The following is a 23982-nucleotide window of genomic DNA, read 5'->3' as shown; positions in this document are numbered from 1 at the left end:
TTCTGGAATGTCCTGCCACAGCCCTTTATTGAATAATTTTGGGCTGAAGCTAATTTTTGGTCCTTCAATGCTTCAGTGCTGCTGCCAGCTATTTCAACTTTTTTTTTTTTTTTTTTTTTTTTTTTTTTTTTTTTTTTTTGTGATTAAAAAGAGCAGCAGCAGCAGAGCAGCCAAAGAAAGTCCCTGGGGGGCCCTGGCCCATGTGGAGGGATCAGGAACCCCAGACCTGGCCCACAGAAAGGCGGGCCAGGACCGACAGGGAGAAGCAAAACCAAACCCATCAGGAGGCCGGGAGGTGGCCCTGGCCCAGGGACCCAAGCCCAACAGCCCAGGCCCAACATGGCAGGCGGGCTCTGCCTTCCCACAGCCTGGCCCCGCACTGCCAATGGAATGGTGACCAAACGCTTCTTTTCCCCAAAATCACCAAGGCATGCCAGCAGCAGGGAAACAGAAGAAGCCCCAAGAACGCTCATCTCGTGTCTAGGAATGTTTTTTCTCCACAGCAAACAAGCCATGATCGCTTCCCGCTGTGCCCTCTGCGATGCAAATGCAACAGGTGTGTCTCCCATCTGCCTCACGGCACCACCCCCTCTGGGCTGGGGACCAAAGGCAGAACTCTCGGCACCCACCTGCCCCTCGCCGCTGGGGCGTGAGAGGGGCAGCAGAGAGATTCGCACCCCCCAAGGGAAAGCAACTGACCAAACACCGCCCAACCCGCCAAGAATACTGATTTTGAACGCAGGCAGACGGGCTGCACCCACAGCCAGCTGTCGGGCCATGCCTCCTCCACGGAAAGGGAGGCCGACGCCCTCTTCCCCTGTCCCAGCTTCCCCCGCAGGGGCAGCCCCGGGACAGCCCGAAAAACTCGGGGGGGAAGCCACGCTGGGTGCAGGAGCAGCTGCGGGCTGCTCCGAGGGTCCCGTGGGTTCGGCGCTGTCTTCAGCATCATCCTGAACAGGCACGGTTTGAGGCGGCAGGGCCGGAGAGGGCGCTGGTGGACGCAGCAGGACAGCCGAGGGGGCGGTGCCGAGTCGCTGTTGTCGCCGAGGGCGTCTCCTACCAACAGCGACGCAGCCGCAGGGAGCGGTGTTTCTGAGCTCTCAGGCGCAGGCGTGGAAGCCGGTGAAGCCACGGGCAGGACACCCGGGGAGGCGGCCGCGGGGCGGGTCCAGGAGGAGGCCCTGCAGGCCTGGCAGGCGGGACTCGGAGACCGGTGCTGCCCCCATCTCTGAGCGGGGCAGGGCCCAGGAGGCCGGCCAGGGCAGGGCCTGCAGGGCTGTAAGGGGCGGTGCAGCCCACTCCCATGCCCCCGGAGAGAGAGAAGGGGGGGAAGGGATGGCTGCATCTGAGCATGCTCCGAAGACGCAGTTAAAAAGCTTCGGCTCCTGGCGAAACTTCCCCCCCCACTGCCGGGATGCAGGGGGGCTGGGAAGCAACAGATCATCCTCCTCCAAAGGATCTTCTCCCGCTGGAGTCAGAGGAAATGGGACAAGCCCGTTGCAGTTGGCAATCCAGGGAAAAACAGCTGCTCTCCGGTTCAAAACTGGAAAGAACATCCTAAATGCTGGATAAATCTGGGGGTATCCAAACCCACGGTCCAAAACGAATTGGAAAATGGAGTCAATGCACTCCCACAAGAAAGCATCAAGGGCACAGAGCACATTCGTAAAGAACCCAAAAAGCTTTGCCCATCGAAAAAACTCACAGAAATCTGTCTCCAACAGGCAAAGTCCGTCCTCTTCACCCCATTTTTGACAGAGGGCAATAAAGTTCTCCTCTGAAGGGGAGAACCAAATCTCCTCCTCTATGGGGGAAGCCCTCCACATCAGCAGCCACAAACTACGAAGGGCCGCATTTTCAGGAAGGGAAAAGCCAACAGTACCTTTTGAAAGAGTCCAGCATGCTCTGGCCAGCTCCATTGCGCTACTGTGCTTTCCGAACATCTTCCTGGAGTCTTTTCAGAAGGTTCTCTTTGTGGTCAGCCTTGCTGTGAACTCCAAATCAGGATCTTCAGTTCTTCAGCTCTTGGCTAGAATCCACTTCTGTGGTCACTTGTGAAGCAACCATCAATGCCACACATTCGGGGTTTACCCAGTGCAGCAATTGTTCCTCTGGGGGTCTCTCCAAGTAATTTGCTCTTCAGACGAGGGGTCACCAATTGATGGTTTTGTCCTCCTCACTCACTCGGGGTTCACCAGTTGTCACAGTGGTCACAAGGGTCTTCAGGGTGTAAAGAGAGACGCGAATATTGACCTCATGTTCAGAAGGCTTGATTTATTATTTTATGATATATATTATGTTATTACTATACTACAAATAATAGAAGGAAAAGTTCTCAGAAGGCTAGCTAAGCTAAGAATAGAAAAGAATGAATAACAAAGGTCTGTGCCCCGGCAGAAAGCGAGAGCAGCTCTGCCAAGAATGGTCAGTAAATCCAAATATCCACAGGAGACCAATCACAGATGCACCTGTTGCATTCCACAGCAGCAGATAACCATTGTTTACACTTTGTTGCTGAGGCCACAGCTTCTCAGAAGGGAGAAAAATCCTAAAGAAAGGATTTTTATGAAAAGATGTCTGTGACACCCCACCTATCTCTCTAACCCTCAGATGCCTTGCCTACCTTTTTGCCGTGGATCTTGTCCTCTGAGAGTTCTGTCGTTGTCCTGGTGTGAGGGTTGCTGTCCTGTCCCACCGGGAGGGTTCCGCTCTGGTCTCGCTGTCAGGGTTGCTGTGTTGTGCTGCTGTTGGGGGAAAAGGCTGTGCTGTTGTTAGGGGGGCTGCTTAGGCTGAGCTTGGGGCTGGGCTGAGGGCTGGTGCACCTGTACCCTAACTTGCCTCCTAAGCTGTTCCCTGTAGCCCTGATCTCCAGTGCACTGTGCAGCCCTCAAGCCTTCTCCCTTGACCCCTCAAGCCCCCCCTCAACCCCTCAGGCTCTGTCTGTCACCCTCAAGCCCCCCCTGTGCCCCTCAAGGCCCCTCTCAGCTGCCCCTCAGCTCCTGTGTGTCACCCTTAATCCCTCTCCTTTGCCCCTCAGCCCCCAGCTTCTCAGTGTCACCCTCCATCTGCCCCTGCCACCCTCAGCATCTCTGTGTGTCACCCACTCTCCCCTCTCCCTGCTCCTCCCTCAGCTCCCAGCCTCTGCCACCCTCCAGCCCCCACAGTACCCCTCAAGCTGCCCCTCAGCCTCTGTCACGCCCTGAAAGGACCCTAAAAAACCCTCTCAATTCCCTAAAAAAGGCATAGTTTTCAAAGTGTCCTAAACACCCCTCAAAAACATAGAAATAGCCTCAGAGTACACTAAAAATACCCTACTTTTAAAAAGCCCTGAAAACACCCCTAAAAATCCCCAAAGAACCTTTTGAGACTACTTAGAGATTTTTTAAAGAGCTCTGAGAATACCCCTAAAATCTTGAAAATGCCCTGATAAGACCCTAAAAAAGTCTGAAAAAATTCCCCCAAAAACACTAGAAATCCCCTAGTCCTAAAAAATTCTCCATATACCCTCAATACTCCTCAAAAGCCCTAAAACCTTTTAAGTAGTCCTAAAAAAAAAACCCCAAAATATCCCAAAACACCCCTAACAATTCCAATTAGTAGTAAGACAGCCCTTAAAACACCCTAAAATGTTCTTTTTAAAACCCTGAAAAAGCCCTAATGGTTCCTAAACATTCCCAGAGAATTCCTAAAAAACTCCTGCAAAAAACCCCCCTAAAATATCCTTAAAAATCCCTGCAAAAAAAACTAATAAAACCCCTAAACGTCTGTTCAACTCTTACCTGTAACTCTGTGGCCTCCAAACCTCATCTCTGCCTTCCAATCAGGGTAACTGCCTGCAGCTGCTGGGAGGGCTCTGGGGCTGTCCCACCATGAGGGTGGAACCTGTGCCCTAACCCTGCCTGGTGCCCCGTGTCCTGTGCACCCCAACCCTCAGGGTCAGCTCTCCAGCTGTCAAGCCCCCCAATATCTGCCCCTCAGCAATGTCTGTGTGTGTCCCAGAGCTGCGTTCAGGATCCCACGTGCTGCTGCAGGGAGTCACCGTTGGGCACTGGGGGAAGTGAGGGACGGGGCAGGGGCGACCTGGATTTCAGAACCCCAGCAGACGGCCGGGCACTCAGCACCACAGGCACCCGAACACCAGCGCCACCATTGTTCCTTGCCCACAAAACTCATGAGGCCAGGTTCCTGATGGAAGGTTGTAGGAGCCACTTGGCACTGTCAAACCAACCCTGCCAGCTTTAATCTGGGAGGCATCCTGCAGAATGTGGAACTTCAGCAGCCAGCTGGCCACTCCGGGACAGAGGCCCCTGAACAGCAACGCCAGCCCATTTCTCTGGAAACAAAACTCACCTGGCCAGGTCCCTGATGGCAGATTGAAGGAGATACTTGGCACTGCTAAACCACCCTTCCTCCTGCAGGGGCCTTCACCTCCCTTCTCTGTCCAAGGCCCGGCTCCCCTCAGCCGGCCGCATGGCTTCCCCTCCCACACCCAGCCGGGCAGGGCAGCTCTGAACCTTTCACCCACCGGAACCAAGAGAGCTTCCCCTGGGAGTTCTCTGCTTTTAACCCCCTATGTTCTCAGAGATGAATCCATGTCCTCAGGGACCACACCAGGCGCCAATATTCAAATCTGAGCACAGGTTGGTTTGACCACAGCATCCCAAAAAACTCACTGCCTTTTCAAACCAGGACAGCGGGACCAAGGGATCCGAGCAGTAAATCCTGAACGAGCTCAGAAACCCAAAAATTGGGATTAAATGTGAAATGAGCGGCTCTGATTGGCTGGTCTAACACAACCCGCGTCTCCCCATCCCGGCCCCCACCTGCCCAGAGCCCCAAGGTTCCCCCTCCCCAAAAAACCCCCAGCCCGGGGCTGCAGGGTCCCGGAGAGGCCTGAGCCAATGGCAGCGCAGGCAGGAGGCGGCTTAGCCAATGAGAGCTCGGGGCGTTGGATTGCCTCATCGGTTGCCGGGCAGAGCCCTTGGCCCATCGCTGCCCAGAAGCGGCGGCAGCCAATGAGAGCGCGCGGCGCTGCCGAGCCCGCCCTGCTCCGGACTGGCGCTCCCAGCGCAGCGCGGCTGCTTTGGGGCTGCTGCTCCCTGCCCGGCCCCGGCCATGGGGCGAGGGGCGAGGGGCGGCAGCTGGGGCCCTGCTGGTGGCACTGGTGGTGCTGGGAGCCCTCCCGGCTGCGGGCGCGGAGCTCTCGGGTGAGCGGGGGGGCGGGAGGCGCTGGGACAGGGGGGGAGAAGGGGGAAAAGGGGGCGAAGGGGGGAGCCCAGAATGGAGGGGCAGGAGGAGGGGACCCCTCAAAGGGAGAGCGGGAGGGGCTGAGGTGTGGGGGGAGGGGAGGGAGGGGTGGGAGAGGGTGGGGAAGGGGGCAAAAGGGGAGGGTGGGACCCCAAAGGGGGGGACCCCAAAACTGAGCCCGAGGAGGTTGGGGTTTGGGGGATTTGTGAGAAAATGGGGAAATGGGACCCCAAAAGTGATTTGGGGAGCGGCCGGAGGTGGGAGGTGAGAGGATGTGGAAGGGGAAATGGGGGAAGGGCGGCAAAGGGGAAGGGGCAGCGCGGGCAGGAGCGTCCCATGGCGGCCATGGGGCTCAGAGGGTGCGGAGTGGGATCCGGGGTGGCCCCCGGAGCTCTGAGGGTGCTGATGTGGGGTGCTGGGGTTGGCACCCTCTGACCTATGTCTTGGACCCTCAGGGGTGTTTCAGGCGATGGCAAAGCAGGAGTGTCACTTCATTAACGGCACGGAGAAGGTGAGGTGCGTGCTGAGGTAGATCTACAACCGGGAGCAGTACGCGACCTTCGACAGAGACGTGGGGCACTAGGTGGGGTTCACCCCCTATGGGGAGAGGTGTGCCGTGCGCTGGAACAGTGACCCGGACACACTGGAGTACAGACGGTCTTCGGTGGACACGTACTGCCGGCAAAACTACGAGGGCATGACTCCGTTCATCACGGAGCGCCGAGGTGAGCGCGGGGCAGAGCGTGTCCTCTCGGGCGCTGCCCTGACAGTGACCCTAGAGCCCCTCAAAACTTCCCTGGGAAACGCCCCAGAGCCCTCAGCCCTCCTTGTGCCCATCCCCGGGGCCCGTTGTCCCCCTCAGTGACCCCCCCAGGCCATGCCAGTCCCTTCCAGGGACCCCGCGCGTCCATTTCAGCGACACGTACAACTGACGCTTCTTAGCCAATCAGATTGTGTCTCTCTGATGACTCGTCTGTTGCTAGGCAGACCCGCAGCGCTGAGTGCCCCGCGCTGGACTCGGCATCACAGTGACGTGCAATTCATTCCCAGTTCCATCCCAGTGCCTCCCATTCCATTCCCAGATCCCTCCCAGTGCCTCCTCAGTCTCTCTCACTTATACTCAGGTCATTCCCAGTTCATTCCCAGCTCATTCCAAGTTTATTCCCAGGGCACCATCCTCAGTCCACGGGGCCCTCACCCACTCCCATTTCTGTCAGCGCCACCCCAGTTCACTCTCAGTCCATTTCTAGTCAATTTCCAGTTACTCCCAGTCCAACCTTAGTCTCTCCCACTCCCATCCAATCCCTCCAAGACCATTACCACGCTATTCCCAGTTCATTCCCAGTTCATTCCCAGTTCACTCCCAGACCTCCATACTCTCTCTAACTACACCCCTTCCTCTCCCACCTCTCTCAGTGCCTCTCAACTCCCGCCCAGTCTATTCCAAGTGCTTCCCAGTACATTCCCAGCACCTCCTAGTCCATTCTCAGTTCCTCCCTGTGCCATCTCAGAGTCTCCAACTACTTCCCAGCTCATTCCCAGTTCATTTTAAGTCTGTTGACGGTTCATTCCCAGTTCATTCACACACGTCCACCCTCTCTGCCTGTGAACCCTATCCACTCACATATCTCCCAGTCCCTGCCACCCCAGGCCTCGCTTCTCTCTCCCAGTGCCCCCCAGCTGATCCCAGTGTGTCCCCGCTCTCTCTCTCTCTCTCTCTCTCTCTCTCTCTCTCTCTCCCAGTGCCCCCCAGCGTGTCCATCTCACTGGTGCCCCCCTCGAGCTCCCAGCCCGGCCCCGGCCGCCTGCTCTGCTCCGTGATGGATTTCTACCCTGCTGCCATCCAGGTGAGGTGGTTCCAGGGCCAGCAGGAAGCACGTGGTGGCCACCGACGTGGTCCCCAACGGGGACTGGACCTACCAGCTGCTGGTGATGCTGGAAACGCCGCCCCGGCGCGGGCTCAGCTACAGCTGCCAGGTGGAGCACGTCAGCCTGGAGCAGCCCCTGAGGCGGCACTGGGGTACGGGGGAGCCCCTGGGGGCGCTGGCAGAGCCACTGGGCTGTGCTGGGAGCCACTGGGAGGGAGCTGGAGAGAGCCGGGCTGGAAGTGGGAGAGGGGCTGGGGGCTGGGCAAGGGCTGGGAAGGGGTTTGGGGGATGCTGGGGAGGGTGGGATGGGGATGGGGGGGTCCTGGTGGGCACTGGGAGGGAGTTTGGGGGTGCTGGGTGTGACTGGGAGGCAGTTTGGGGGTGCTGCGTGTGACGGGGAGGGATCGCAGGGAGCCCCGAGGGGCTGGAAGGGGATGGGCGATGGCAAAGAGGGGCTCGCCATGAGCTCGGTTGTGCTGGGCACAGCCTGGGAGGGCTCTGGCTGAGTCCTGCTGGGGCTGCCAAGGGACTGCGAGAGGCTTTGGGGCTCCTGGGGCGCTGAGGGCACCTGGGAGGGGGCTGTGGGACGCTGAGAGGGACGGGAGGGGCTTTGGTGGCTCCTGGCCAGGACAAAAAGGGATCGGGGGGAGGTTTCAGTGGTTCCTGGCTGGGCTGGGGGCCACAGGGAGGGCGCTGGGAGGGGCTCGGGGTGTCGGTGAGAGGTTTTGGGGGTGCTGAGCCCTGCAGACCCCCCAGAGATGCCGCCGGACGCCGCCCGCAGCAAGATGCTGACGGGCATCGGGGGCTTCGTCTTGGGCTTGGTCTTCCTGGCGCTGGGGCTCGGCTTCTCCCTGCGCAAGAAGGTCAGGGCCGGTGCCGGAGGTGGCGTCCCCCCCGTGGCGGAGCGTGTGCGCTCCCGCCGGGGCCCCCAGCCCGGTGTCACCCCCTTTTCTGTGCCCACAGAGCTCCTGAGCCGGCGGCGGCCGCAGCCCCTCCCCGTGGGCTCGGGCCCGGCCGGGACCCCCCGCTCCGTCCCCGCTCCGCTGATTCTGGGGGGGTCCGGTGTCCCCCCCAGCCCCGCTGGCGCTCTGCCCCTGCCCGGTGCCTGCTCCCAGTGCTCCCAGTAAAGCTTCCCAGTTGGGCCCGGGGCCGTTTATTGGGGCGCGATGGGGAGGGGTTTGGGGGGGCGATGGGACGGATTTGGGCAAAGGGAGGGGGACAAAGAGTGGGGGCTGGGCCCGGGAGGAGCGGGAGGAGAAGGAGGAGGAAGGAGAAGAGGGAAGAAGGAGGAAGGAGGGGGGGACGTCAAAGAGAGATGAGGGGAAGGAGGCGGGAGGAGGAGCGGGAGGAGCGATTGAACCGGGAGAGGAGAGGCGGGAGGAAGAGGAGGGGGAGATGAGGAGAGGAGCAGAAACAGGAAAAGTAGCGGGGACACCCGGCCTTCATCGAGGTGTCCACGGGGGGGCCAGGAAGATGTGGAACCCGCAGCCAGGAGTGTTCCCAACACGGGGGGCTCTGACCCTGGGGGTCACCCGGGATTATCCAGCGCGGATCCTCCAACGGGAGGTGGAGCTAGAGCGAGGCACGGAGCTCGTCCCGACCCGGGGCACTGCGGGATCCGCGGGCAGCAACACATGCTCCTCCTGCTCCATCCCCCCTCCTGCTATCCGGCTTTGCCCTCACGCAGCCCGGGGGTCGCGGGGCGGGGCTGTGCCGTGTGCAGAGCCCGCCCCTGGCGGCGATTGGGCGATGGTGCCGTCAGTCGTGGTTGTGGCGCGCTGATTGGTGGGAGCGGGGCGGAGCAGGGCCCCGGTGGCGAGCTGAGGGCGGCCGTGGCTGGGCAGCGGCGCCATTGTCGGAGCGTGTGTGCGGGCCCTTGAGCGGCGGCAGCGGCCGGAGCGCGGTGAGGCGGCGGCGGAGCTCGGAGGCGGCCGCAGCGCAGGTGGGAGCCGCGCTGGGTTGTGCGGGGGCTCGGGGCTGGCTGCGGGCCTCGGGGGCGGCAGGGGTCTCGGGCGGGTTCGTTGTGCCGTGTCCGGCGCGTGTTGCCGCTGGCGTGAGGGCGCTGCGGGAGCGGCTGCCCGCGGTCTCCTTGCGGCCGCTGCCTCGGCAGGAGCCGCTGTCGGAGCAGCGCTGGCTTGGCCCGGTTGCTGTGGCTGGGACAGAGGGGGCTGCCCTGTGCCCGGCGCTGTGCGGGGAAATTGCCGTGACTGGAGGTTTCTGTGCGCAGAGGAGACAGAGGAGTCCTGTAAAAGTGACTTTATTGCTGAGCAGAGGGAGAGGCCGTGGGGCATTTGCCGTGCGCTCTCTGCCATTGTTGTAGTTCGCAGCCCCTTTTTTATTCTCATTTTCCCGGCCTCATCTCCCTCTCCATTTGCCCACTGGCTGAGGTACTTGGAAGGTTCAGATCTCCCCATCTGCCAACTGGATGTCCTCGTTAATGTGCACCCCCACTTTTGTAGAACAGCCGATATTCACGGCTCTGTTAAGTCTTTGCTCTTCTGGAAGTTCAGGAATTTAGTGGGACTTTCTGTGAGCAGCAGTCCATGTTAATTAGTATCATTTATTGAAGCTGGTGGTTTCACCCTTTGCTTCCTTATCTCCAAGTCCCTGGCCCCTCGCTCAGCTGCTGAATGAGCTGCACTCTCAAGTGCGGAGCATGGTAAAAAGATGAGAGTTGCTGTAGCACATCCGAAGTGTTGTGTTCCTCATTTCAGTGGATTGGTCAGCAGGAGGGTCAGGAGCTGGAGCTGTCTGGTTGGTTATTGCGAGGGCAGCTTGTAATCTAATGATGCCATTGAAATGAGAAATGGGTTCTGCGGCTCCTGATATGGATTGTTTCGGGTTCCCAGGGGCTGGTCCATGGTGTTGTAGGATTTGTTCTGCTGGCCGTTCATCTTTTCTCCATTTTTGGCTGCTCTCTCCAGCCAGGGCTACATCAATTGACTGCTTTTCTCTAACTAAATCATCAAATACTTGGATTCCCAACTGATTTCCCTAAATATTTGGCAGCAAAAAAATCCCCAGTGCCCTAATATACCCTACATAACACAGAGAGTGACAGCACATGTTGAAGTGGGTAGAGGGATGATTCACCCCACATATTTATAGTGAAGTTTTCCCAACGTTCTCCATGTGCTGTTTCCTTTTGCAGCTTCACCCGTTTCTGTTGCAGGGTCAAATATCCTCCCCCTGGGCTCTGCCTTGATCTGTGCAAATTCCATCAGTGCAAGCAGGCAGAGCTTGGGGTGAGGGGCAGAGGGAATCAGCTCAATTCCTGCCCCAGGCAAGAGACCCAGGTGCATTGTCCACACTTTGCCCAGCAGTGTTCATTTGCATTTCTAAAGCTCCTCTGGAGGCTGCCTGGAATGGAGCTTCTCTTCCAGGGCAGCCATCTGGTGAGTCACATGTGGTCCCCCAAGAATCTGCTGTGTTTTAAAAAAAAGTATTAACTGAAATAAACAAGGGGGCCAGGAGACTTCTTCTCCTTTTTAATGCCTTTATTAAAAGTGATCAGCTCAGGATTGGGCAGCTCGACAGGTCTGCAGGTCCCGTCGTCTCCCAGGGCAACTCAGAGGAGGAGGATCTGCGCAGCTCTGTCCACAAGGGGCAGAGCTGGGGGAATCCAGTCCTCGTGGGAGCCCTTAGGGCGTGATTCCCCGTCAGATGGTACTTTTGCCGGCTCAGTCGGCCTGGTCTCACCGCCGGGGTCGTCTCTCATGGTCAGGGCGAGAGGGTCCGAAGGTGTTCTGCATCTCTGCAGGCTCAGCACTCGGCTCCTCACGTCCAGACATCACTCTAGTCTCTCAATTCTTAGGTGGCTCGTTGTTTTGGGGTTTTCTCCGTACAGCAGGGGTCCATGCTGCATTGTGGTCTTGGAGTCACTTTGCATAGCCCCCCTCACCTTCTCAGGTCTCTTCTACTGTTCGGGAAGGTTCCCACCCTTCTGGGAAAGGTAAAACTTAGCCTCGGGCGAGGCTCTGCTGATACAAAAGGAGCGATTAGCCACAACGACTCGTGATTACAATAACAAAACACGAAGAACTTCAGCAGCTACCCGTGGTCTGGCTGCTTTTTTTGTAACTTTTTCTCACAAAAAAAATATTACCCGAATTTTTGTTCATAACATTAACTATTTACGAATTCAAAGTATTATGGTTTAAGCTCTTCAGTTCTACAAATGCCCCATAAAGGAGAACTTGGAAAAACCCAGACCAAAAACTGATTCTCACAGTTCTGTCCAAAACCCACCTGACAATATAAAGTGGGAATTATTATAAAAAATTATTATCATGTTGTTATCTTATCACTGAAACTGCAGGGAAAACAAAAACTCTCCAAGAATCTCTTTAGTGTTAGAGAGTCAAGGCATTCCTTGGTTGTGGCCTGGATGTGCAACAGAAATAATTTCTTTCACAAATAGCCCGGCTGTGCAGAGAAAATCATTCCATGCCATGTGAGTTTTACTCGATTTTTCCTAAACTTTATGTAGTCTGAACCAGTCTAAATCCAATGCTTTAATGTTCCTTGTTCCCAATTGTGTAAGTTTTTAGCATTTGGTTTCCTGTTGGACCCGGATTTCTTCCCCTCTGATGTGAATTCGGTCTCCACACTCCTGGATTTCCTTCTCAGCCTTTTCCAGCCCAGGTGTCTCCAGCTCTGCCGGGGGCAGTGTCTGGGGTAGCAGTTGCTTGTGTTTGCTGCTGGGCAATGTTGATGTTTTGTTGCTGGTCGTTATCTCTGTGGGTGTCTTTTGGGCTATTCCCAGTCTGTTGGGATGTTGAACTCATCTCCATTGAGTGGTGTAGCAGCCCTTAAATAAAACCTTTAATATTCATTTCTCAAAGGCAAACCTTTGAGTAGAGAAACCTTTCTGAGCAGAGAAAAAAGATTTGAAAGAACCAAAACCGGTACATTTTGCAGCAGTGCAATGGCAGGCAGCCCAGAGTGTGGGTGTCAGTGAGCCCCAGAGTGGAATTGTGCCGTGGTGTTCCCCAGCAGCTGTGGCAGTGCAGGCCCAGCCAGCGCTGAAGCTGCAGCAGTGGCAGCAAGGCTTGGCCCCAGTGGCTGGAGATGGCAGAGGAGGGTGGCCAGGATTGCAGAGGATTCCAGGCGAGGATCTGTGGGCAGGCGCAGGGGCTTGGCCCGCTGTGGAGCCCTGGCTGCTGCTGCGTTGCCTTCAGGGCAGGCTCAGGGGCGGCCTCCCATCCTCCTGCTGCAGGCGGGAAGTGCAAATCTGCGGGGCTTCAGAGCCCTTGAGGCCAGGCTGAGGGGTCCCCCCGTGTTGAGCTGTGCTGGCGGCTGTTTGTGGCCTCAGGGACACTTGGCATGGGCCCCTTGGCCACCAGTGGTGCTGCTTTGCACTCCTAAAGCAGGAGCCGATGTCCTGGCTGGGTGTTGGCAGCAGCAAAGCGCCAGGGCAGGCTCTGTGCCAGCCCAGCTTCCTGTGGGAGAATGTGCCTTGATATCTGCTCCAGTGGTTCTGAAGCAGTGAGAATTGCTTTTGCCCCCTGTTAGGTGCCATGGTGTCAGGAGAAGATATTGAAGCCTTCCTGCTCAGGGCATTTCAGTGCCAGGCTCTCACAAGCAGCCACAGCTGTGCGGGTTGAGCTGAGCATGGGGCGGTGACCTGCGCTGTGTCTGATTCCCCTTCCTTCCCTCCCCTGGGACAGGGTGTTGCTTTTAGACACCACTTGTCCTGGTTGCTTCAGAGTGCTTTGGAGAGACTCCGTATCTAATTTTCCCTATTTCCCTGGGCCTGCCCTCACTTCTGGATTCACTTGAGCATAGGCCTCGCCAGACATTTGACACAAAGGTACAACAGTGCTGGCCTCTATATCACCTTTTATAATAATAATTTGCATTCCAAGGTTAGCGATCAAATCCCTTCCCAGTAAATCATGATAACAATTTGGACCAAGTCAAAATTCATGCATTTCAAATCCCTCTCCCAGATGTACCAATAATGGTTGAATAAAACGACACATCTTTCCCACTTAACTCCTCACTAATCAAACATATTTTTAGCATTTTCCCCCCCTTCAGTCTAAGATTCAGAGTGGATTGAGAGGCCCCTGTGTCCATCAGGGAATGCCTCCTCTCAATGCAGACCCACCCTGAATGTTCTCAAGGGCTTCAGTGTGGAGGGTCCCTGGTATGATGGGAGCTGTGACAGCCCTGCCAGTCCATGTCCATCAAGGGGTGGACTTGCTGGTCCTGAGGGTGCTGCTGTCTGTGCTTGCAGTGGCCTTGTGCCCTGCAGCTGGAGCCCTGGTTCCTTGCCAGGGGCTGTTTGGGTGGGCTCTCCCCTGCCGAGGAGGGCAATGCCTCTGCCAGGTGCTTGTGGCCGTGCCGTGCCCTGGGTGCTGGGCCCCCTTGGGCCCTGGGGTTGATCCCTCAGGGGCTGTAGGAACTGTGCCCTGGCCTTTGCCTTCAGCTTGGCCTTTTGCTGCTCCCTTCTTGCATTCACCTGCTGTGCCTTTGTGCCCAAGTGCTGCAGGGCCTTCTTGTGCCCCTCCTGCAGCCCCCCTCAGTGCCTGTGGGTGCTTGTCTTGCTTTACAAGAGAGGTGTCTGCTCGGGAAGGCAGAAAAAGCCTCTCTTGGAATGGAGAATGCAGACCCCCTCCCTTTTTGTTTTTAGACTAGTGAAATCACGGGGCTCTCAGGCAAAGATATGGGAATAGGAATACCAGTTCTTTACTAGTGTGTGTAATAAAGCAAACAAACACCAACAGCTGCGGCACTGACAGCAAACAGAGCCCGGACCCAGTCCCGGCCTTTGGGCTGCGGCGCTTTGCCCTTGGGTGCAGTTCCGGGCACGGCCGGCAGGGGCGCTGGTGGCTCCCGCGGGGCGGGGCAGCGCATCCCTCCCATGGGAACCTCTCTGAACGGAAATAGAGCAATCTCTTCATCTAACTCTTTCACTTTTTTACCTTCTATAGTCTTTCTCCTGTGTTTTGAGAAAGAATCTGGAGAGGGCTGCCTCTTAACTGAGCTCCTAGTGTTTTGATAAGTTGCTTCCTGTAGAGAGAGAGAGTTTCCCTGAACAGCCGGAGCTGTGGTTACCAAAGGGACGTACCTCAGAGCAGGACGGGGTCAGGGGAGGATATCCCGCCGAGGCTCGGTGGGAATGTGGGCAGGGTCTGCAGCCGGAATCGGCAGAGGGGGATCTTCCCGCGGAGCGAGGTGGAGCGTGGGTAGCCCCCACATGGCTGATGGCGGCTGATCTGGCAGCTGCCGGCAGAGCAAAGGCAGGTGGGAGAGCCCGGCAGCAGCGGCGGTGCCCAGCGCAGGTGGCATGGGCAGGGCAGGCGGGGATGGGATGGCTGGGACCCCCCCTGGGTGCGGTGGGCGCGGTGACCTCGGAGCAGGCGGCAGGACAGAGCAACCCCCATCTTCCCCAGCATGGGCGGCAGAGCGGCCGCGGGCCAGGCAGTGGGAGCAGGGCACACAAATTGAGCGACAGCGCCGGGGCAGGTGGAGCTGCCCTGGGCAGTGAGGCCGCACCTGGGATGGAAACCGGGGCAGGCGGAGCTGAGGTGGGCAGTGAGCCGGGACCCGGGACAGGCGCCTGGGCCGCGAACGGAGGGGGCAAGACCTGCAGAGGATCCCACTCTCTCTCTGATTTTTTCTCTTGTTCCCTTCCCTTTCATTTCCCTTTGTCTTTTCTTATTTTGTCTTTGGTGTTTCTGATACTTCAAAGATTTTTATTCTCTTGAAGTCTCCTGTCTAACATATGGCATATTCTCTTTCTTCTAGATTAAAGAAGCTTTTTTAACAAATAAATCCAGAACCTAACAAATCTCAACTTCTGCTTGGATACTTTGAAACGCTCGATGAGCTCACTCACGACCTCCTAATGTTGTTTTTCTCATCACCTTTTTATTTATCCTTTGGCAAATTAAGCCTCTTTCAGTTACTTGCTTTGCAAATCCAAAAATCCCAGTGCACCCATAGTCCTTTTAAAAATGATCACACAAAGCTTGAGTACCCCAGTGTGTTTTCTGATACATGTGTTCTAATATTTTCCTAGTAAGCACATTTTATTAAGTAATTGTCTTCCATCAAGAATTTCCATTTCCCTGATTTATCTTGGTCACTTCCAGTCTTGTTTAATTCTTTTTTGTCGGCTTCCCTAAACTTTGGAATTTCCAGTTTTTCCTCGTTTGGAGTTAATATTAACATAACTCTTTCAGCTCCATTTTCTGCTGCATCCTTAGCTTCGTGATCTGCCAAATTATTTCCTCTTCTTTCTGGGGTCTTTCCCTTTTGGGGTTCCTTAACATGTAGTATAGCTATCTCTTTTGGGCAATATTAATGCCTCTAAAACCTCTAAAGTAGGTTCCTCATTTACTAATTCTTTTCTTCTTGAATTAAGCAATCTTTTTCCTTTCCAAATTTTTTACAGATATGTACTACTCTGGAGGCATACCTTGAATCAGTATATATAGTTCCTTTATTTTGTGTTAAATATTCTAGTGCTCTTTTTAAAGTATATAATTCACAAGTTTGAGATTACTAGTTTAAGATTAATTTCCCTTTTTCCATAGTTTGCACATTTTTCCCATCAACTACTACATATCCTGTATTTTCTCCATTTGCAAGGAGTTGTATCTCTGTTAGCTAACATAACTCCCAAAGGACTATTTCTTTTTTTTTCCCCTGTATCCAACTTAGTGGTTTTCTGTCTCATTTTCAAGATCTTATCTATTAATCTTCTTCCTCTGTTTTTCACATTCACTAACAACCTAAATACCACTTTTCTTTCAACTACACCCACAAAAATAAAATACTTTTTTCTCATACTACTTTCAGTACAATAAACCTCCCTCCAAGGAGATATAGTAAGGCTTAAAATACAGAATCTACATTACCTATATTTTCATTCATCTACATTCACTCACTTTTGTTTCTCACTCACTTCCACACATTCTTTCCCACCCTCAGGACACAGAGTGGATCCCTGTTGACAGAGAATCGCGGGTCCCTGTGGCCCCCCCTCACCTTGGGGTTGGCCTCTGGGTCTCAGTATCTCCGGGCCTCCTGGGAGGGCCCTGACTCTGCTGTCTCCGGTTCGGTTCACCTGTGAGGCTGATTTGTGTGTCACTCACACTCTTTAGCCACGGCCCCCTCACACGCCCTGGGGACAATGGCCCCTTTGCAGGTCACCTGTACCTTATGCCACAGCCCCCACACGCCCAGGAGAACAATGGCTTATTTGTGGGTCACACACTCCTCTTTCCACAGCCCCCCTTCCCACCCACCTGGGACGCTGAGGCAGATTTTGTGTGTGACTCACTCTCACACACAACAACACAACAATAAGGTACCTTTTGTTATAAATGATCAAATCGAGAGCCAAACTTATAGGAAAATTTAGCAAAGATTTATTAATTTTCCTGCAAGACAGAAGTTCGGTCATCTACACTACCACAGCCAAGGGTCAGCGTCGAGCCCAGGTTCGGTGCTGGGTGAACACGGATCTGAGCTCCGAATATCAGAGTCTCCCCCTGTTCACAAATGCTGCCTGACGCAGCGAGTTCTTTTACAGTTTAATCTGCTCAAGGCAGAGATGACCGAATGTTCTTTGTGTCTCTTCCCATGCATAACCGTGTCTTTACCTGTACAGAGGTGGACAAAGACTCAGTCCCGGTGTCTGATGTTGTCAGTAGACTCCAGGGAAGTCAGCATTCACATGCATCAGAGTGGGGCTGTGGATCATCTTGGTAGCTGTATAATCGTCGAGGCAATAATCACTCCCTGCTGGACCTGGTGACCCGGGGAAGCCAGCGATTATCGCCCTGGAAGCTTCTATTCTTTCATTAAAAACCCCGATGTTTATCTCAGCCAAGTCCAGGAACTAGATGTATATGAATAAGACACTACTCCCTGCCAGGATGGTCATAAGACTTAGTGTGGAGTTTACAATATTTTATACATGAATTGCTTTAATTATCTCTACCATACACTTTCACGTCACCTATTACAAGTTTAGGTGTTTCTGGCCAGTCCTGGTGCTCTTGGATATCCCTCAGCCCAGCTGTGTTGTCCAACCCCAGATGCTTTTGAGCATATCCTCAATACGGCAGAATTTTGCACAACTCTGAATGCTCTTGGAATGTTAATTCCTCAACCCAGCAGGTTTTAATTCTGGATGCTCTTGGGCACTCTTATCCCTCAATCCAGCAGAATTTTTAGGGTTCCCTTTTGTCCCGTTTCCTAGTGGATTTGGCTCGGAAACTCCTCTGCTCCCTTGCTCCGTGGGGTCCAGCCCCTCTCTGAGACCCAGTCCCAGTTACCCCGGGGGATTCTCTCACTCCTGTTAACATTCACTTCGTCTCTTTCCTGGCCACTTACCGCGGATAGTCGGAAACGCAGCGTGGGAGACTCCAGCACTCACTTGGCAGGTCTGGGACAACCAGCCCTCCTCTCATTCACACACATTCATCCCCCTGTACTTGCCCCCCTGAGAAATACTTTCCAATCCCTTTTCCTTCCCGGGTTCTTAATGCCCATTACTACTTTTAGGGGGCCAATTACTGCGGCTGTAGGGAGCCTTTTCCCTTCTCTTTGTTTTATTATCTCCTTTTGTCCACAGTAACCTGCGTCTGTAGGTCACTCCAGGGGAGACAGAGCGAGGCTGCCAACGGGGCAGGGCGCGCCTTCCCCACTCTGACTCTCCTAAAGCACCGGCAGCGAGGTGTTAGTAACCATCCTCTGCTACCAAAATTGTGAAAAATGCCAATCACTTGCTTTTAAAATTTTAAAACCATAATAGTAATAAAATGGGTATGAAAAATAGTAATACAATTAGAGTAATCACAGTTTGGAGAAATCGAATTAGGACAATATGAGACAATAAATACCAAGAGTTACGGATGCCCGGGTACTTTTTTCTGGGCAGCACAAGCCTGAAAAAGGACACCTGTTAACACAGGATTAACCCTTAAAAGCAATAGCCTGTTGCATATTCATACACTTCATACATGATGCATAAATTCCATTCAAACACAGGATTCTGTCTGGTCAGTGCCAGCTTCTGCCTCTGAATCCAAACAGCGCCTTTGAGGCAGGAAGAAGTTCATTTCTTCTGATAAGAGGGCAATAAATTCTTTTTCTCGGAAAGATTTAGGTATCCTGTGGCTGCCATCTCGCTGCAAGTCCTTTCTTTAAAAAAAGCCTCTTACCAAGCATAGTTTCTATTTTAACATTTTTTAATAACCTAAAACCATATTCAACTCACTAATTAAGAGAATTAATACAGCAGTACTTTCTAACACAAGACATATAATATTCATTTTAATATTTGGGATAACCCAATCACAAAATATGCATTTTTTACAAGTATAATCCCACTTACTTCCAGTCTCTCCCAGTTTGGTCCCAGCTGCCGCCAGCATGGTTCCAATTGCTTCCTCAATCAACTCAGTGTGTCCCAGTATGATGCCATTTGCTCCCAGTTGCTCCCAGTCAGGCCCAGTATGGGGGATGATGTGCAGGGTATGCTCACTGTGACACTCAGTTCCTCCCAGTATTAGTCCAGTCCCTCCCAGTATGATCCAAATATGAGCCCAGTGTGCTCCCAGTCTCTGCCAGAATAAACCAGTTTTGCTCTGCATGGTTCCAGTTCCTCTCTTTCACCCTCACTTTCCTTCCAGTCACTCCCAGTATCTCCCAGGGTAGCCCAGTTCCCTCCACCATCTTTCCAGTTCCTTCCAGTATGATCCCATTTGCTCCCAAGCACTCCCAGTCAGCCTCAGAGTTGTGGCACTCACTGCCAGTATGATCCCGGTCACCACCAGTATGATCCCAGTTCATCCCAGTACAAGCCCAGCAGTTTCCAGTCGCCGCCAGCATGCACCCAGTCACTCCCTGTTCTTCCCAGTTGCTCCCACCATGATCCCAGTTACTCACAGCTGCTCCCAGTCATCCTCAGCATATTCCCAGTCACTTCCACTATATCCCATTTGCCCCTAACATGGTCTCGGTTGCCTCCTGCAGGCTCCTGCTCACTCCCAGTATGATCCCAGTGTCCATCAGTGCGATCACAGTCTGCCCTGGCATGGCAATATGATCCCAGAATAATGTCAATACAAACCCAGTACAGTTCCATCACGATCCCAGTATGGTGTCAGTACAAAGCCAGTACAGTCCCAGTATGATCCCAGTATGATATCTGTACAAGCCCAGTACAGTCCCAGTCACTCCCAGTACGATCCCAGTCCAGCCCAGTCCCTGGCAGTGCTGCCACTGCTGGGATCCCCCAGCCCTGTGTGCGTTCCCCCCTGGCGGATGTGCCGAGAGGAGCCCCAAGGGCTGGCAGTGGCCAGGCAGGGTCCCCAGCAAGGCCCAGTTTGGATGTGCAGCCCCCAGTTTGCCCAGTTTGCCTCTCCTTTGGGCCAGGCCGGGTTCCCCCCGCCCGCAGCGGCTGGAGCAGCCGAGAGCCCCGCGCTGCCCATCCCGACCTGTCCCGGCTCCATCCCCGCTCCTGCCGCGGCTGCGAGGGCTGCGGGAACGGGGCAGCGAGGGTGTGGCTGCTGCTGGGGGAGGAGGAGGAGGCAGGGAAGGGCAGGGATGAAGGGCGTTGTAAATTGGAGTGGACAATCTGCCGAGTGAGTATAATCAGATTAACAATTTTTATTGATTACAGCAAGCAAGGCAAAAAGCAAATCAGCGCTGGGCGACAGGGGAGTCTCCGCTCCGCCAACTGCCGCCCGCTTCTGGTATTTCGTGGGGTTTATATACAGTCCTGCTTCCGGGTTGGCGTGTCTTTCAGGGTAGTACTCTGTGCATTCTCCTCCTGTTGCTAGGTGGTCGTAGTCTGCCTCCCGGTGGTCCGAGGATGAAGGCTGGTAGTCTTTCACTTCCTGCCCCACGGTCAACCTTTCCTTAGTTGGTATGGTTGGTCTGGTTCCTGGAACTTTAAGCTTACTGAGCAGATAAGCAAATATTGTGCTGTCAATCATAGCAGGCCCGCTACCCGTGTCAACAGCCTCGCCCCTTACTCCTCGGCTAACAATAGGCACATAGGTACGTATAGTTACAAATTGCTTATTTAGCCTTTCAACATATTAGCTTCTAACATTTTGCAGTTTCAGCCTTATGACATTTATTTTGCAGTATATTAGCCCGTTATATTCATCTTGCAACATGCTAGCTTGTTACATCTTTCATTGCGGTTTTTCTATTATTGGCTTTTCCCCTTTTCATAGTCTTTAGCAACTTGCTGAACAAACTAAGACATTAACTCATTACAAAGGGGGAGGAGGAGGTGGGGTTAGGGAGGAGGAGCAGGGGGAGGGATGGAAGAGAAGGGATGAAGGCAGAGAGCAGGGATGGAAGGAGGAGAAGGAGGTGGGGTTAGGGAGGAGGAGGAGATGGGATGGAAGGGGAGGGATGGAAGAGGAAAAGGAGGTGGGGATAAGACAGAGGGGGAGGAGGAGGAAGGAAGGAATAGGAGGAGCGGGAGGAAGCTGAGGGACAAAGGCAGATCGAGGCTGAGCCGAGGTAGGGAACCACGCTGTCGATCCCTGCCTGAATTCGCAGCCCCCACCTGTGGGATCATTGTCCCCCCAATCACACCAATGAGTGGGGAGGGGGAGCTCGGCCCGGATATCCCTGGGTGCCCCTGGGTTGGGGTTTTTGGGGGGATGTTTGGAGAATGAAGAAGTCCAAGGCTGAGCAGAAAAGGCCCCTTGGGGGGACATCGGGGGGTGGCGGTGGCGGCTGCTGGCAGAGGCAGCCTGGAGGAGCAGAGCCCTCTGTACCCCAGGAGCCCAAAGTGGGGAGCCCAGAGAGGGGGGAGCGCCGCCATTGGCGGGAGCCTCAAGAGCCTGGAGAGGGGCAGGGGGGACTCCTTGGAGCCGCTGGAGCCCAGAGCAGAGAATGAGGGGAGAAGGGAGCCCGGGAGCCCAAACAGCCCCGGCATCCCGGAATGGGGAGAGCGAAGCGGGGGGAGCTTTCGGGATTGCTGGGACTGCCAGCAGCCTGGGCCGGGCGGGCACCGAGGAGAAGGGGGACCCCCAATCCAAGCGTGACCCCCAGAAGCTGGGACAGGGGGGAACCTCCTGAACACCAGAGAAGAGGGGCCAGGGACTGGGAACTCCTGGGAGGCATTTTCAGGGCTGAATCTTGGTGTTTGGGAGGTTTTTCTGGAGTCCAGAGTGCCAGTGACTTGTAGAGATGGACTCGGGCAGAGGCACCTTCAAACTCAACATTCTCATCCCTTGTTTTCCCCAAACCAGGATTTCCCATTGCCAACTCCTGGGAGGCTGCGAGGAAGAGGAAGATGCCCCAGGACAATGAGGCAGGTGAGGAGGAAGTCAGTGTGTCTGGAATGCTTGAAATCAGATGGTTTTGAGAAAGCTGCACAAGACAAACCTCAGAGACAGTAGAACTGATTTGAGCTTTGCAGCAGCCAATAGATTGATCAGCAGAAAAATTATATAAGAAGTAGCAAGTAAGGAGAAATAGAACAATGGTCTGTGCATTAACACTTATCTAGAATAACACCCTAACCTGCGGAAAAGTGTATCTAGCAAGATATTAGGAAGTTCCAAGCTTAATAGTGGAGCTCTGTGCATTGTTTTTTAAGGCTTACAAGCAGGTATTGTACTTGAAATAAGCAAGCGTTGTTTTAACCCTCAGTGTGCTTATAGTGCTTGGATAGAACTACTGTCAATATGCTTTTGCTTTGTGTGCTTGGTCAAAAACCTTTTAAAGTAAGTTTTAACATGAAGTCCTTTGTCTGCTACCTGTGATGTGAGCTACTGGTATCTTCCCATTGTCATAACCAAATAATGAGACAGATGGTTGGAAAATAACACAGCTCAGGACGCATTCCCAGCAGTCCAGTCCTGTTGGTGGTTTGTGCACAGCCCCGAACTGGTGATGAGTGCCTCTTTCCCCTCTGTGCTGCTCCATCTCCCAGCCCAGCACGGCCCCGGCTGCAGCTCAGCCCTGGGGGGATCTCCTTGCCCTTGCCTGTGGCACGGAGGCAAATCCCATCCTGTCCTTGTCCTTCCTCCCCCAGAGCAGGAGGTGAGCATGGAGAGCAGGGAGGACAAATGCCCGCGGCAGAACCTGGTGGCAGAGGCCGTTTTGAGCGGCTCCATGGTGCAGGAAGCCAACGGGGAGGAAAAGCCCCGGAGAAGCCGCACGAGGAGGGGCTGCAAACGCAGCCGGTGGGGATCTGAGGGGGAAAGAGCCAGCCTGGACCGGGAAGGCGGCCGGAGATGGAGCCAGAGCTCGGAGCTGGTGCTCCATGAGCAGCTCCATGGTGGGGTGAAGCCCCACATGTGCGTGGAGTGTGGGAAGAGCTTCAGGTGGAACTGCATCCTGCTTGTGCACCAGAGGATCCACACCGGGGAACGGCCCTACGAGTGTGAGGAGTGTGGGAAGAGCTTCAGCCAGAGCTCCAGCCTGATGAAGCACCAGAGGATCCACACTGGAGAAAGGCTGTACAAGTGTTCTGAGTGTGGGATGTGCTTCAGAGAGAGCTCCAGCCTGATCAGGCACCAGAGGATCCACACTGGGGAGAGGCCCTATGAGTGTTCCAAGTGTGGGAAGAGGTTTCAGACCAGCTCCCATCTCCTCCAGCACTATCAGATTCACAGAGAGGAGAGGCCCTTCCAGTGCCCCGACTGTGGGAAGGGATTAAGGCACAACTCCACCCTCGTCACCCACCGGCGCATCCACACAGGGGAGAGGCCCTACGAGTGTGATAAATGCAGGAAGAGGTTTCAGACCAGCTCCATTCTCCTCCAGAACTATCGGATTCACACAGAGGAGAGGCCCTTCCAATGCCCTGACTGCGGGAAGGGATTCAAGCGCAACTCCACCCTCGTCACCCACCGGCGCATCCACACTGGGGAAAGGCCCTACGAGTGTCCCCAGTGTGGGAAGAGCTTCTCCAGCAGCTCTAACTTGACCCAACACCAACGGAGGCACCACTAAGGGAAGCCCTGCAAGTGCCCCGAGTGCGGGCAGAGCTTCGTGCGCTGCTCCAGCTCCATCCCCCACGGGAGGAGGCACTTTGGGCACAGCCCTGGTCACTCACATTCCCTGTGATCCGTGTTGGGAACACACCTGGCTGCTTCTACTTTTGGTTTGGCCTTAATTTCCCTCTACTTCACCTTCATCCTTTAAAAACACCCAAAACTGGGTTAAATGAAGGAAATTGAATATATCTGAAGTTCCATAATTTCTCAGTTGTTTTAGAGGCAATTTAGGATTTGGGGACTGGTTCTGTGTGGAGTGCTGCTGTTGCTAAGAGGCAGGAATTTAATGTCACCCTTCTTGTGTTGCTAAGAACTCCTCCCCTGACCCAAACCCCAACTCCACCCTTGGGATACCCTATAAAAACTCCATGGCCCTTCCTGTGCCCTGTCTTTGGGGCATAAGAAATGGATTCCCAAAGGATCAGCCCTATTCATACTGGATTCCAAAGGATCACCGTCATTTTTCACTGAATTCCTCGAGGATCAAGCTTTTCCCACTGGATTCTAAGAGGATCAGCTCTTTTCCACTGGATTCCCAGGGGACCAGCCCTTTCCCCACTGGATTCCAAGGGATCAACCTTTTTCACTGGATTCCAAGAGGATTCTGACTCTGTCACTGTTGTTTTTTTGGTTTTACTACTGCATTTGTATTTTTATTTTTTCCTAATAAAGAACTGTTATTTCTACTCCCATATCTTTTCCTGAGAGCCCTTTAATTTCAAATTATTTTATTATTATTATTATTTTTATTATTAGTAGTAGTAGTAATCAAAGGATGGGCCATATAAAATAGTTCATTAAATATGTAAATGAGTTTATGGTTATGCATGAGGGTCTATGAATATGCAACAGGCTGATGTAATCAAGCCAGA

At 54.3% G+C, this 23982-nt stretch overlaps 2 pseudogenes; both read left to right on the top strand.

The window, feature by feature from the left end:
• The first annotated feature begins 5155 nt into the window (after nucleotides 1-5155).
• Nucleotides 5156-19957, top strand: LOC128945561 (class II histocompatibility antigen, B-L beta chain-like; annotated as a pseudogene).
• Nucleotides 19958-22406: 2449 nt separating this feature from the next.
• LOC128945560 (uncharacterized) overlaps nucleotides 22407-23982 on the top strand; it is a 1627138-nt pseudogene continuing 1625562 nt past the window's right edge.

The sequence above is a fragment of the Melozone crissalis genome, unplaced genomic scaffold (genome assembly GCF_028551555.1).
Source record: "Melozone crissalis strain CALT ecotype California unplaced genomic scaffold, PUWL_Pcris_2 ptg000066l_1, whole genome shotgun sequence".
NCBI classification, from domain to species: domain Eukaryota; kingdom Metazoa; phylum Chordata; class Aves; order Passeriformes; family Passerellidae; genus Melozone; species Melozone crissalis.
This window is presented reverse-complemented; position numbering and strand designations above follow the sequence as displayed.